Source organism: Vanessa atalanta, chromosome 6 (genome assembly GCF_905147765.1).
Source record: "Vanessa atalanta chromosome 6, ilVanAtal1.2, whole genome shotgun sequence".
NCBI lineage: Eukaryota > Metazoa > Arthropoda > Insecta > Lepidoptera > Nymphalidae > Vanessa > Vanessa atalanta.
Window position 1 is genome coordinate 5,454,924 of NC_061876.1, and position 17,275 is coordinate 5,472,198.

Here is a 17,275-nt window from a genome sequence, read left to right on the forward strand (position 1 = left end):
TAAATTGAATACGATGTGGAAAAATATCTATTTTTAAGAATAAATATAAAAAAAGGTTTTATATTTAATTTTAAGCTCAGTGAATGAAACGATATTATCAACTATATAAATATACAAATCAATGAAATCTGAAAAACATAAGAGTTGTATAATAGAATTAACGTTATTGAAGAAATACGTGACTCATTTTATTTTATTTTTAGAACGTAGAGATGATAAAATGTTACGTTGTTTATTTTCAGGACTTTACTGTTTTCTGTGAAACGTTCAACGATTTGTTCCGTTATAGTTCCTATTAAATTCAATACAATAAAACCCACTTTTATTTATAATTCTGATTTTATTATCCATAAGTCAGGGTTACCTGAGCCTTTCGTATTCATTATTCATTAGATATTTCATAGAATTACTCTGCACTTACACAAGCAATCGATAAAAGTTCAAGGTTTAAATAAGTAATAAATAATGGGATAGATAAAATCGTACAAACAATGTAATATTCTTTAGTATTGACGTAGTCTTATGTATTTTTATCAATGCGTTACATATTTAAACATTGTCATAAATAAAATATATTATACTTATAAAAATCAATAAGATTTCCTTATAAACTTTTTGAATTTTCATTTAAGTTTCACCATCTTCCAAAAAATTATAAAAAAACGACTTAATAAATATTTGCAACCGACCACCTCCATGGCGCCTTCTGGGATTGCTCTTGGTGGTGAGTTAGTTATCCGCCAGCATACATTTCGATTTTCAGATTGTGTAGGTATTGAGGTAGCTAACTCCAACTTCCGATTACGTCAACTCTTACGAGCACCAATACTTAAAATGTACACACAGCTTTTTGATTACTAATTATTCCATATAGTATGGCTGAAACCCATGGTTCAGAATATTATAATAAAGTATATATTTAACATAATAATTATATATATCACATAAACATATCGAACATTAAATATTAATCAGAAAAAATAGTAGGTTTTATACAATAAATATAAAATAGATTAACAATTGTTCTGTACATAGTACACTAACTTACCTTTTTTATAATAAATAATTAATACAATTTCCAAATCAATATCACCACAAATCCTTAACTTCCTCAACTTTCCGGAAAAGGTAATCGACAAGACCATTAAAATTTCACAGAATCGGTCACGTCATAACCGTTGCAAGAGTTCTGGGAACACATTCATATGACGCATCGATTCGTTCTATATCCACACTTGTCACAACATTAATTATTTAATATCACATATTTTTAATATTAACCGCTTTCCTCGAGATTTTTTTTAAATTAGTCCATTATGCAAAAATGACACTTTAAATATAACGTCTGTTTCGGGATATTTGAAGAGAAAGATAGTTAACCTTTTTATACCACTAAATTAGTTAAAAGTTAAACTCTTACAAAACACTGTAATCATGTGCTCAATGACATTTAAATAGGCGAAGTAATTAAGATGAATTAATAACAAATATAGTTTTTCGAAAAATAATACATAAGATTTATATTATATATATCATTCATAGAAATTTATTTATTTATTACAGTGTACATTCGTTTACGAAAAATACACTTTTCAATTTTTTGTTAGATATTGATAAGACTACAACACTGATTCTACCAAATTGATATTATTCTAGTGGTTATTTCCATATGGCTACTTCATTTATCTATGAGCAAAATGCCAAGTACGATGGCTTCGCGCTCCTCCTATAACTCGGAAAAATACAACCAACCGTATCCAATCCAATCCAATTTCTACAGCCAAACAGCAATTCTTAGAACTATGGTGTTCCGGTTTGAAGGATTATTATGCCAATATACAGGCACAAGTGATACAAAATCTTAATTTACAAGGTTATTAACGCATTGGTGGTATGAGGAATGATTAATACTCTTTAAAGTACGAATGTCTATGGCCTATGTAGTGTTTATTTTCGATAATGTACTCAGAAATGTATATGTGTCTCTTTTTAACAACCACCCATTTATACTTTTATATAAATAATATATCGCTATTATAAAAATTCAATATACAGTCGATATTGATACACATGTAGCCGATTTACATCTGACACATGCAGGTTTCATGTTTGTTGTTGATGTATTGCTTCACCGAATATATGTATGTATGCTGAGGCGTTTGTTGTATTTCGTTCCGCTGGGTGACTGCCCAGTGTACCTAGTGATCGGTGATGATGTTTTGAAAATTTATGTTTTTTAATATCAATGTCTAAATAACTAATTCAAATTAATGCCACGTTCCTGATGTATGTTATTTTAGAGGAACATTAAAAATTATCATCAGATTGTAATTACGTCATGCAGTCGTGCTCCTCCATTATGTTGCCCGTGTCATGTTTTATGAATGGGGCGAAGGCTCATACGTAGCTCAGTTCTGTTTGTAATTCATATATACTTGTTTATCGTATACATGCAAAGTGAGTTATGTAAACTCAGGTATTATCAATGTTTCTGCCCACTCAGTGACGTGCGAGGAAATGAAATGCGTAGAATTGTCGACGTTTGTTTTCTAAAAAGTATAATATTCTTTACATCCTTTAGAGTTTTATTGTTTTTTATTTTTATTTTCGGTAGGCTGTTGACATGATAAAAAGTAGTCACAGTCGATGCTAGCCAAAGAAAGGCTTTATGTATCGGCAAATATATCGAGCATTATGAGACAGCAACTGACGTAGGTTCGAATTTCGAACACTTATTTTTTTCTAAAAACTGTCCCATAAACGATATTTGTTAATTTGTTAAATTGTTCACAATTAGCGAAGATATCGAAAAACATACATATTAAAAATTTATGGCTTAATTAACACGCCTTAGACGTAAAAAAATCACGGCGAGAACACTGATTTAAATGACCGCTTCAAAAGTAAACACCAAATAGAAACTGTATCATAAAAAAACGACTATTACTAACTGACATGAAACGACAATTTTCCAATGAAGTGGTAACTGGCCTCATGATTACAAATACTAAACGTTTTCGCCGCACCGATAGGCTGTCTACTCCGAAATCGAAAGTGATATCATTTGCATGTTGAATAGGCGAAAGCCGCTGACTATCAATTAATCCGTGTCCCTTAGTAATTGCTGCTTATTTAGAACATTTGAGAGTTTTGTGGCAAATTTCACGGCAATTAACACTTTCTGGGACAGTGGACACTTAGACATTATTACATTATTACTTATCTACAACATACAACATTAACAATGTTACATTATTAACAATATTAACAGCCTGTAAATTTCCCATTGCTGGGCTTAGCCCAGTCTACTCTCCCTTTGAGACGGCTTGGAGCATATTTCACCACGCTGCTCCAATGCGGGTTGGTGGATACACATGTGGATGAATTCCGTTGAAATTAGACACATGCAGTTTTCCTCACGATGTTTTTAAAATTAAGCGGTGCTTGCCTGTGTTTGAACTCGCAATCATCGGTTAAGTTGCACGCGTTCTAACCACCGGGCTATCTCGGCTCTCATCTTTGTTACTTATGTATTGTATATTAATACAGTAGAGATAACATGGATCATTGGTTAGAACAATTGAATGTTATCCCAAGATAAATGTGCTTAAATAATTTTAAAATTAATCTCTTGTTTAGAGGTAAAAAAGTGTCTGATGAAACCTTATCCTCATCATTATCCTTATCATAATGTCTAATAAAAGGAAAACCATAAAGTCTTAACGTAGTAGTTAAACATTAACAGGCTGTTATTATTAATTTTATATTTTGTTGTTGGTGACTTATATGTATATACTTTATTTGTATCCAAAATTGTACACATGAAATATTTTCTTCTATTTGTTTTCCTATAAGAGTATTTTTTGTTTGGAAAATGATATTGGAACATAATATAATATATTTTAACAGTCCACAATATTCCATTTTCCCAAGAGAAACTCGATCAAATACCAATAAGTCATATCGTTAGAAAGGTATATAAAGTGAGCAAATAAACGAATTATGTGTGCGGTGGAAATAAGACTGTCATTGCATGTGTGAATTATGCATTATTGAGCACCGCGCTTTAAATAAATGATATTTTGTCATAATATATCATCATTATCATGAACTCAGCGTACATGATGCAAATTATCGAGTGATATGAAAATATTTCCCGATGTATCTTTTTACATGTGGTGTACAATTGTTCGACACAGCCAAACACGATTCTGGAAACTGGCGCTTGTTAGGATAATGGTCTATCGATTGATAATTATCTCGTTAATCTAGTGACGAGGTTTTTTTACTAAATAAAAACTAGGTGACTAGGAAAATCTGATGGTAAGCAGTCACCACCGGCAGTAGACGTAAGTTGTAGAAATATTAACCTTTCCTTACATCGCCGATGCATAATCAACTTTGGGAATTAAGCTATGATTTCCTTGTACCTACATATAATTACACTGTCTCATTCATAATTCCGAGTGAAACACAACAAAACTAAATATTTCTTTGAGATGTTACAAAACGGATACTGAATTTTTCACCAAATTCACAGAAACAGATCGAAGTTAGGAATTGACACCATCGCGTCAGACCTGCGTCTGAACTCTCTCCGCTCTCGTTTCATTGCCGTCTCATCGGATCGTGTGAGGGAATACAGCAGTTGACTTTTTCCAATGATGACGACTAGCGTGACTGAAATCTTCTTCTTTTAAATTCTTATGTCAAGTAATTATATAGTTTGTTAGTGTAATTTATTCTAATATATATATATATATATAAATTACTAGTTGTCGCCCAAATCTTTCCTCTCGCGTGTTAGGGGTTGGTCGTCAGGCGTGGCATAAAAAATAACGTCGTCTACGTCCTTTCTTGGGGCTCAAGCTACCTTGGTACTAAATTTCATCAAATTCAGTTCAGTAGTTTGGTTGTAAAAGAGTAACTTAAAGACATACAGATAGAGTTACTTACCATTTATAATATTAGTATAGATTCCTTGACATAATCTACTTTTATGTATTTCATTTCGATTTTCATTACGAATAAACACCACGTAACAAACATTCAAATACACAAAACGATAATATATCTTATTTTTATATGATAAAATACGTTTGCGTTTTTTTTATAGTAAAAACTAAAATCTTTATTACTCTAGGGTGTCGCATTGATCTTGTGGAAAGCTGAAGAGCACTTAACTTTGACCCCATACTTCTAACAAGTATTGCTTTCATACCTGGTCTGGTGTCAAGGGTAGGATATCCCGTACTTTGTGCTTATTTCAAGAGTAATTTAGATAAAATCTTTATACAAAAAATATATTGTATAAGCATTAATGAAATAAGGCGAATTAAACGCTATAAAACGATCTACATAGACGTACGAGCTACATACGAATGTAAGTAAAATGTATAAATTTTATTCATTTCTATTTTAATAAAATCAATGAGTTGAATAAGAGAGGTAGCATAAAACAAATTGGCGTAGAATGGAACGGGTCCATTTGTGGGAATGGTTTTATTATGAAAATTAGCCAACGGGGACACGTCGCGACGCCCTTGGCTCTCGCTTCCGATGCCACAGATTAAATAGTGCATTTTACTGGCTACCTTAAAATAACTTGTCACATTTTGACAGAACCATAAATATTTAATTTTAATAGATATTTGCAATATGCTATATTTAATTGTTTTATGTCAGGAACTGAAAATTATTTAAAGTGCCGTAAAATAAGCATTTCAATTGAAATATGAGCAAATTGCCTATTGTTTTGTTTCTTTTCTTCTTTTCTCTTGCTTCCTCACTCTACCGCCTTTACACATTATCAAAGATGGAAGTTCCGTCCCTCCATGCTTATTACCTGCCAATAGTTGCCATGGATGTTTACAGCGACTATCTTACAGTATCGAGATCTGCCTTCGCATCCACATAGTTCACACCTTCAAAGGAAGTGTGGTGATGTACCGATATGCTCTCTTAACACATTGTACAATACTTCTTCTCATTCTTGATTATTATGCAACAATATGCCAATACCTACCTAAAAAATCTAGTTCAATCCTAAAAAAATCCAAAACATACTTCTATGAGAACATTGTGAGTTAGATACCATCAGCTTACAATTCAGACGGTGTCCTTAATGTTTTTGGGTTATTCGCGTTGATAGAACGTAATATTTTATTACATTCGGTACCTTGTTAAAAGCTGCGCGTCTTTAACTAAAAGCTGATTTAATTTCATACTCAATACGTAAATAACGTAAATGGACCAATTTATTCTTTGCAGCATCAGTTTTAACTTGGTTCGTTCAATCAAGATTTTACGGGCAATTCGAACGCGTCAAACTATTGATTTAAAGATTAGGAAGTTACAACCGGTTTCGAAAGTTGTGACTGTCGAGTATAACCAATATGCAGCATTTTACAATTAATCGACAGTGCTATAATTCACATATTTTTATGGCTGGTTATACATTTCGTACGTCATACGACAGTTTCTTTCTCACAGTAAAGATGACGTCATATTTATTGTGGCAATGAAACGAACCTACCTGGCTGTTTCACAAACGAAATGAGACAAAAATATCCCGCTAATTTATTCGTTTCTTTTTTCAGGTCAGTTTTTTTCTTTTCCGAACCGATGGTTTATTAATTTGACTATCAATAAAAATGTTAATACTTCTACGTTGAATAAGGTAAATTAAATTAAGATGGAGTATATTTTTGACTATAATTATACTATTTACATAAAATTACATAAAGTTAAAGTAGCTTTATCAAGCGAAATAGAAAATAGAGGTATATTTATAATAAGAATTGTCTAAATGCAATCAAAGACAGATCTTCAGTGCATACAAAGATGCATCCAGTGCGCCTGCCCAGTACAACAAGGTCACAACATACGCGATGAGATATATTCTCGTAATAGCAGTAACTCGTTGACGTCACTGTAGATGACGCATTACTGAAATAAATGGTCTACAAAAGGCTTTTTGTGTGAATAATACAAACGTATTTTAGACGATTATATGTATCAAAGATATATATATATCGACTAATTGGAAAACGATTTCAAACAATTGGTTTTATAATAATGACAATTTTATACAAATAAAAAAACTAGCTAAGATTTGTTTTTTCATAAATAGAACCCAGTGTTTGTATATGTTTAAATGAAAAGTCAAAAATAATCAAATATAAGTAATTTAAGCTGATCTATTAATTTGGCTTCAATAATTAAACTTAATAATAATTTTCAAATGTAAAGTAAAATAATGCAAAATACAGCAATTTGAGGTCATATATAAATTACAATATATTCTATTTAAAAAATTGTTTAAGTAATATAATAACATTTTCATTGATCTGAATTGAAGAGATAGTTCATTGAATTAACCCAACACTACTTACACTTGACCTTCTACATATGAATTACTTTACTGTCAAACACACAATTAAATCCTACAACCAGAGTCAATATAAACTATTTTTGGCAGCTCGCCTGGCTCACTATTTCATCCGAGTACAAACTCCGACTTTCGAGATCAAACGTGCATACTCGTATATAATGTGTTGCAAGCCTACCGCAGTTTACGTATTACGCTTTGCTCTTAGTATACAAGAAATTAAATTTGACGTGCCATCTCGACGTCGCCCCACCTGCTTCCACTTTTACCACTCAGTGTAGTGAAAATTTTATGAACGTGTCATTCTAGCTTATATACTTTAGAAACAGACGGTTCTTGCTGTTATTGCATGATGTCAAAATATAAACGGGGAATTTTTAAATTCCGAAATTATTATTTTTTTTATTATTTGGTAGAGAGTAAGTCCAATTGTAATTAGCTCAATATCCTTTTAAATGTACAACATCTATTTTCAACGAATGTCTTGTGCAGACAGTGATCAAGGCTTCCTTTTATTTCAATAGGTGACCTACTTCCAATGCGCAACTGCATCGTCCTTGTCGATTTCTATGTCATTGTATTTGAAAGAAACTACTTTATTCTAAAAATAGAAGAACAAAGTTTGATGAAGAAAACAACTTAAATATTTGTATATTCGAAATATTTTTAATCAAAAGCAAATTGTCGTGTAAACACTATTTAGTTTGATTATTTTATTTATTTTTCGAATTCACACTAAAAGTAACCCGATTGGTAAAGATTTTTTTTCATTTTAATTAATTGAAGTCTTAATATGACGTAATATGTTGTAGTGTTATATATTATAACAAAACTTGTTATGTCGTAGTCAGAGAAAAAATTCGAGCACAACATTTAAAGATGTTATGTTTATAAAAATTATAAACGATGATTGTAAATCAATTATTGTAAATCAAAATCGAGACTTATCGAAGCAAAAATAAATAACATATCATTTTTTTGCATACAAATATATATTTTTTTACAATATGTTCAGTTGTTCGTCAGCTCAGGTGTTCGTCAACTAATTACGAGCAAGTAGGCCAACATTTTGGTAAGTGGTCAGCGCTGCCTATAGATAAGGGAAGTAAGAAATTTAAAACATTCGTTTCATCGCCAGTGCGCCGCCGACTTTTGGAACTCAGATACTATGTCCCTTGTACCTTTAGTTACATTGACGTCAAATTGATATCATTAGATAAGAGATATTATAAACAAGAGATTTGAAGAAAGACATAAAAAGGCATCTACTAAATTCTACAGTGTAGGCTGTTGCTTGTTTAGTGGAAGACTGGACGCTTATTCCAGCAGGCAGACGAGCTGATGATATCTGATAGCAAGTGGTCACCTTCTCAGCGCAAATTGGTACTTTTAAGACACTCCTCACACTATCAATGTATTCAATCCACAAACATAACATAATACAGAGATTTTTTCTAAAATACCTAATCAGACTTTCTGTATAAAGCCTTAAAATAACTGTCATATATCCCAAACGGCACATGAAAATTCAGAGGTGCTTACCTGGGTTCGAATCCGCACACTTCGGTTAAGATATAAAACCTTACCACATATATATATTTTATGAATATATATTTTTTCTTACAATGAACAAAAATGTTTACCTAAAGATTATGTAATTTGCATACTACTGTAGCGGTACGTGTGAGTGGCGTAGCCTCCCAGGAGGGTATGTCGGCCTCGGCAATCCAATATTGTATTTCCAGACATCCACGGCCATTTACGAACAGGTGTTGGATATAAACAAATATACAATTATTTTGCTAAATTGTAACATATGTTGCCATACAATTCAATAAAGTATTTGTTACATTATTTAGTCGAGATTATCTAGGAATTATAAACGTGGATAGAACATAATAAATCCAATTATCATAAGATTTTACATCTGTTAGTAATTTCTCACATATTTAACCGGTAAAAGATATAGTGTCGTAAGAAAAAAAAAAAACATAAATATTTTTTCTTAACACATATATTTTCTTTACCCAGCATGATGCATCAAGCACTATATTCAATGTTAAGCAACCACCGAATCGAAATAAAGATACTACATACCATACATAAAGCATTCAAAACCTTATAAGAATTATAGTATAGAAATAATGGATTCGTACTTAACACCTTGTTTACTTGTTTACGTAAACGCGCCATTACAAGAGTCAGTTACGTTACCTTTTTGATTTATTCCCCTATAATTCATTCGTAAAAAGAAAAGAACCTCTTACAATGGTTTGTCCGGGGGAAATATTTCATTTGTCTCCGGTTGACGGAATAGCCCGGAAAAAATATATAAAAACGCGGTTTTCTTTGTGCTAATGGAAATTTTTATTAGCGTGTAGTAGGTACGTATAAATACATTTTCTACGTGATTACACAAAGGAAACAAACAATTGAAGTTCTCAAATGTAACAAAGATACTAAGTAGGTAAATGTAATTTTATTTTCTTCGGACTTATTTATTCTGTGATCAACTTAACGTTGGCAGATTAATTGTTATTTGGTCTGTATTTGTACATTTTGGGCAATAATATATCTCCTTTTGTGTGTATAAAAAATGATTAAGTGTTATAAAAAAACATAATCCATAAGTCGTTAAGCATAATATAACCATTTTTGGAATATGACAAGGTAAAAAGGCAAGTTTTTCACAAATTACATATCACAACGTTGCATGTCAAGCTTCAAGAACTAACATTAGTGGGCGTGGATGTTTTACAAGTCTTACATTTTTCAAAGCAACAAAAAAATGAGCCACAGAATAACAATTTCAAATAGTCAAAACTATTTAATAAAATTCAAAATATCCATATAATAAAAAAATTGGGTATAACTTGCACCTAAATATTAATAAAAATATTCTTTCCGGAAAAAAATACTTGATCGTCCCACCATCTTATGGGTAAAATGCATACAAAGTTACACCTCCCATGAACCCCCCTTTACCATCATAGCTATATCCCAAAAAAATCTCTTACTGTGCGTGTACGTTACGAAATATGCTAATAATTCAATAGGACCTATAGCTTCGGAGACCTCATATTGATTTTATGACATTATTATTATTAAAATAATAAAATGAATATAATACGAGATGACTTTATAAATAGTTTACCCCATAATAGTATTAGCAAGGAGTTTTCATATACTTCATTTGTATTAATTCATCACGTGCTAGACGGCGAAACCTCGTAAGGAAACCTATATGTGTCTGATGAGTTTCTACATTCATGTTTATTCACCAAACCGCAACGGAGAACTTGACTTTGAGTGTTTTAAAAACTGTAAGACTGTAAGACTCATTGTGGCTTTTATATTTACATTACATTTTTTTTTTATTGGAGATGCTTTCCGATTTAACCTCTGTTTTCGTATTTACAATCTGTGGTATCTTGCATAATGTTTCACGACTTAACACATAATGCCATCACATCGTCTCTGGCAAATGACAGCGAAAGCATTAAATTGCAAAATGGCGTGCAGAGACGGAAATATCTATTGTCTGTTGTATGATTTTGTATGTTTACAGAAATGCAGTACGAAGGAGCGCTTTGACAGCTGAGATCCTTTATGTAATTGCATATTTATGCTTTAAATAGAACAGCTTTTTCGTTCAGATGACGTTCTAGATGAAGCCGTTCTTTATACTCTATGTTCGTTTGTATGTTCCGTGTAAATGTTTTATTTATATTAAATATGTTTGTGTATATTTTGCCCAGTCTAGATGAAATTTGAAAATTATTCAATCTATATATCTGTAACAACGATCATGAGCGAAATCCGATAGGATGAATAAGATAACAAATAAAACACGACCGAAGAGAGTTCAGGAGTTGGTCCAACGGGTTGACGTGCTTTATGAGGCACGATTACATATAACCAAATTCCAAAGTCCGGGTTGCCACTGGGAACATAAAGACGGAATAACCCCATAGCTTTTAATGGGCTCAACCTTTGGTTTAAATCCAGGACCTCAGAACTCACCTACTCAACCGATCATCATGAAATTCACATAAACCTTGTCAGGATTACAGAAAAGAAAATCGGGTGCCCAACACCTGTTCCTTTAGGGATTTCATTAAATATATATTGATGTCCTGGCAACAACGTTTTTAAGTTTTTACTGTATATTTACAATTTATCTTAAAATTCTAAAATTTAAAAAGCATTTAATAAACATAGAAGATTCTAAAAAGCATCTCTACCATGGAATAAAATTTACCTAGGAAAAACATAATACTCACGTAATTTATTTTACAAAATTACTATCTTTAATATAATAAATATATAATAAATAATAATCAAACCTATTAAACCGGAGGTTACGACAACGCAAAAAAATCAGTTCATCTCTTTCTCGTATTATCAATTTCACATGCAAAAAAAGGGGAAAAACATCGTTTAACTATTTAATTGTTTCAAAACATTGATTCGTAAGAAAGTTGTTTGACTTAATAGTAGACGGTATTAATATCCACATAGATAATTATAGTTTATGCTTGCAACATTGCTTGTACATTAATTATTAATTTTTAATGTGTCACATTGTGGCGCGTATACGTCATATACAGATAGTCAAAAAAAATACTAACAAAAATCTATATTTTATTTATTCTACATTTAAAAAACATCAAATAAAAACCTACACTGTTTTGCTATCGATATTCACTATGAAATAATACGAAATGAAGAAGAGATTTTTTTTTAAAAAACTTTTCGTAAAACATGATATTTTTTAGTAGATAAATTCCCCGTATTGGAAATGGAGATAGGCAAGTGAAATGTTCTCGTTGCGAATAGCGTTGTTCATTCGGGAATTCGTAATGGAAAAATAACGTAACAAACCGAGCGGTATTAATTTTTGCACTTTTATAAACTAACAGGGAAGTTACGTGTGCATTCTGTTTGATATTGAAATATTCCTTGGAAACTAACTTTTAATACAGATTGTTGTATTTGTATTAACATTACAAATTACATTAACAACACTTTTATATCATAGTATACCAATATTTAGTAATGCTAATCTCCTTTAGTAAATATGAGATGGATATATATAAAAAACATACTTGGCTACTCAAAAAAAAATTACGAGATGGTCCAGTAGTCTCGTCTTAACCGATGATAGCGAATTCAAACACAGAAAATCACCACTGAACTTTGGTGTTTTTTATTTGTATTCATCTCGCGCTCAGCTGTGAAGAAAAACATCGTGAGGAAACTTGCATGTATCTAATTTCAATGAGATTCTGCAACATGTGTAACCACCAACCCGCATTGGATCAGTGTGGTGGAATAAGCTTCAAATCTTCTCCTCAAAAGGAAAAGGACTTAGCCCAGCATAGGAACATTTACAGGCAGTTCTTATAAAAAAAGCTATGAGCCATTTATTGGGTGATATTATAAAAATTAATATATATTTATAATAATTATATTAATTTATAATAATTTTTTTTTAGATTATAATCTATATAATATAGTATATAATCATTATTATAATCGATAACCACCGCTAGTAGTTATAATTCCTAGTTATTTTTATATGCATTGAGATAATAACACTTTCTTTATATGTGATATAAAAAATATATAACACATATATATTGGTTCATGTGTGATAATCACATCAATTCAATCAGTGTATTTATTCCCTATGATAAAAAATCAATTTAATTGTATAAAGGCATTAGTATGCAACTGTGAGTTATAGAACTAGTAGACACAAATAATTAAGTTATTATTCTGATCACGTTCCTAGGTTTGCAGTTTGTAGTCAGGATGCTGAAACTGCTGAAAATGGTCAAGTGCGAGTTTATTTGTTCGATAATAAATATATATCTAGGTACACAATAATGTATCTATACATGAATTTTAATTCTATTTTAGTAATATTTATTATTGCTTAACATACCTTCTTCCTTACGTAAAAGTCCTTACGGTAAATAGCGGAATTAGATGCCAATTTCTATGTTTGCCATTCATCAGAGAATAGCCAACGATAACACAATTTATCTCAGCTTAAGATAAGTCTAGTAATACGGTACGGTTCATAGAAAAATAATTAACATAACTTATATCTTTGACTTTGGAATAATAGTGATGAAAAATCGAAAACATTAAATCTACCGTCTTCGTCTTCCTAGCAACCAGTCCGCAAGAAGTCATATGATTCAACAAATCAAATCAAATCAAAATATACTTTATTCAAGTAGGCTTTTACAAGCACTTTTGAATCGTCATTTAACAAACTATTTAACAATACCGAGAAGAACCGGCAAGAAACTCAGTTACTCTTTTTTAACATTTAAAAATACAGTCATGTTAGTTAAATACAATTATATATGTATGTTATGTCTCCTGCCTGGAAGTCAACAAGCAATAACTCCACGCTTTTTTATTATCAATACGGAGAAATAATGACAGCATTCTGACCACCATTCAACAATATTATGACTCATAAAGGTCTAGTTGTCCACGTCATCAAAAAAAAAACAATTTTAGAATGAGGACTATTAAATAAAGTAGAATATATATTCTTTATGCTAACAAGATTAGCGATGATATTGCCACTTCAACACAGCTGATAACTAAACGCTTACAGCGCTGTACCGCAATTTGGTATTGCTGCATGAACATTCGGCTCTGAAAAACATATTTATTTCTATAATCATTATATCATCACAATATGAAAATTATAAAATTAGATTATAAAATTGGATCATAACAGTATTCGTAATGGTTTGTTAGAGTCGAATTTTTTCGGTTTATATTTTAAATTCACCAGCTAATTGTGTCTAGAATTTTTAAATAAGCTTAAAATTATATCAGTTTGAATAATAATTTAAAAAATATAATAATATACTTAATCTCGGGATTACTTTGTGAGCTCGTTTAGGAAAAACAAGCAAAATATGCAGTAAGTTGTAACAACATGCAACAACGATACAACTAAATTTTTATCCTTTACAGTATTAAAGTAAGAATTTAAAAGTAACCAAGTTTACACCACACACCATTAATCCATTAGCCAGCGTCTATCATTCATAGTATATAAGTTAGCGCGAATCGGACGACGATCTTAAACTCGCGCAGTTCCGCTGTAGTGCAACTTTGCAGTCGCAGTAAATTTATTTTAAAACTTTTATTTCAATTTATAGCCGCCTCGTTTATATATCACAGTTAAACTGCTAAAGATAACAATTTCTTTGTGCAGATGAAACAAAAATAAATAGTTTTTATAAATGAACAAAAATATATTTAAATTATAAGTTATAATACCATACTTCGCTGCTTTTTTTACAATATCGGTTGGCGGAAGAGCAAATGGTCACCACCGCCTATAGACATAGGCGCTGAAATAAATATTAACTATCCCTTACATCGCCAGTGCGAACTAACCATTGAATCTAAGTTGTTAGGTCCCTTAGACACCAGGGACGGTCAATATATAGGAAATGTCGTATAATTTAGTCCGTCACGAGTTTTGATGTATTATGTTATGTGATAATAAAATATTATTTTATTTCTTTTGATATACATATATCAAGTAGAATAGTAACAAACCATTGAAGTTTTCTTTAATAAGAAATTGTCAAATCTCACCTTAATGAGTCAGAGGCACCCTTTTCTAACAGTAAAGTAAATAATATAATTGGAGGTTAGGGAAAAATAATAGAGAGAGGTCGTTGCGAATTGAATATATTTCACCGAAAGAATCAATATTTTAAAAGACTTTTTAGAAAAAATATTTAAATTGACAATACTCTGAAATAAGTATTAGAGGCGAGTAGCAGGCAATTATTTTATAGTAAAAGGCAAAATACATAAAATCATTTGATAATCCAACAAATATAATACCTATATATGAGCGAATAAAACCTCGTTATGTTTGTGGACTTTTTTCTTTATTTTTTTTAAAATCATTTTCCATTACTCCATTTAACATATATTTCATAATATGACAGTTTTGTCTCAAACGCAACAAAGCCGTAACAGCTAATACAATTCTAAATGGATTGTCACTGCACGTGAAACTCAGGGCGATTAGTTTTGCGGATTAGAATTAAAATTTTGTTGCAAGGTTGACCTATTTACTAACAGATGATCCTATACGAAATGAAATAGTAAGGCAGTTATTACCTATTATATATTTTTATTAGAGCAAATAACTTTTTAACGGTTAACCGTTAAAAAGCTATTTGCTCTAATAAAAATAAATTCCAAAATTCACTAACAATTTAAATAGTATAATAAACAGCAGTCACTAATACCTTAAAACGTTTTAAAACATTTGTAAATTAAGCCCCATTAGAAACAAAAATTGTCTCTCACATTTATGTTTCCGATGTTATTAAATGATAACAAATTCAAATGACGATGATACCTCCGTAAAATCAAAATGAATGTACGCTGTAAATTCATTTGGTTTGATTAAAAGGCAATGTACACAAAGAGTTAATCGTATAATACACGCTGCTTAAACTGACGAAGCCATCAACAGTACAAACAAAACCGGAATATGCGACAGACTCCCTACAAACAAAATGAATGTGCTGTAGGATTAAACCGTATGAAATTAATAGAGGAAATGGAGATAACAATGGCGCTACTACACGTCGCTCCAAATAGTAAATTAATAATTATATTATTGATGTTTGTTGCGCAAATTTATCCCTAATGTAAACCCATTTTGTACAAAGCTTGGTAATTTATTTACGTCACTTGTTATACCTTATACTGTTACAATGAATTGTTTTAATTGTATTTAAAATGAGGCGGCCGTTCTCAAGAGGGACTGTTAGTGTGGACTGGGAAGTTATTGGCGCAGGACACATTTATAGTGCAGAAGTGTGTGCGCAAATACAAATGCACTTTCTATTCCTACAGCTTAAGTGCAGAACCAACTGCTTCACTTGATTTCCGAGGCACGGGAGCGTAAATACTACCAACTTCCATACTTCAGGTTGCAAATGAGAGAATTTCTCAAAAGAAAACTTTTATAACTTTATATTAGCTCGATCTACTAGAGGTAACTAGGCAGTCGAAATCTTGGCTTATAGTTAGTATGCACTAATTAAGACATGTGACGTCGAAGAACCTCTTCTCTCGTACCACATCTACCAATAATTCAGTGCCAAGTCATCTTACTTTTAAAGATTATATTTGATCATGCGCGATATTTTAAATAAATTTTTAATTTTTAATGCGACTGATTCAACTAAAATAAAAAGTCAATAGTTTAATTGAACAACTTGACAAACCACACACGCGCGCACACACGCACGCATACGCAGGCACGCGCGCGCACTGACGACTCAGAAATTGAAACAAAACTTCTACTAGCCTTAACTCCTCATAATTGCTTCTTGTACTTTGCAAATCTTTAAATTATGTCAATAACTTTAAATCTGTATACAATATCATAACGAAGAACATATAAATATACTATGACTACATTTATACAATAAACTAAAGAAGATCCTTTTGCTACCAAATATAGAATTCATAAAATCACAATAAGTTTATTCGCAGCTAGGAAAAATATTATTTTTTATAGTTTCCTAATAATACATTGTACTTATTGATAGGTTAAGGTCGCATATACAAGCACCATTAAGATTACAAAAGATTTTTTGTGAATACGTCAGAGCACAGACAGGAAAAACAAGTGAAAGAGCTGCGTCAGCTGCCAAAAACACAACTAGGCAGCCAGGGGTCATTATTCGAGACCCAATTTCTATTGATCATTTACACGGTAAGTTACAAGTAAACATTATGTAAGACCTATAATATTATACTATTAATTCATTAATTATTTGTATTTTATGACGTTGCGTTTATAAATAC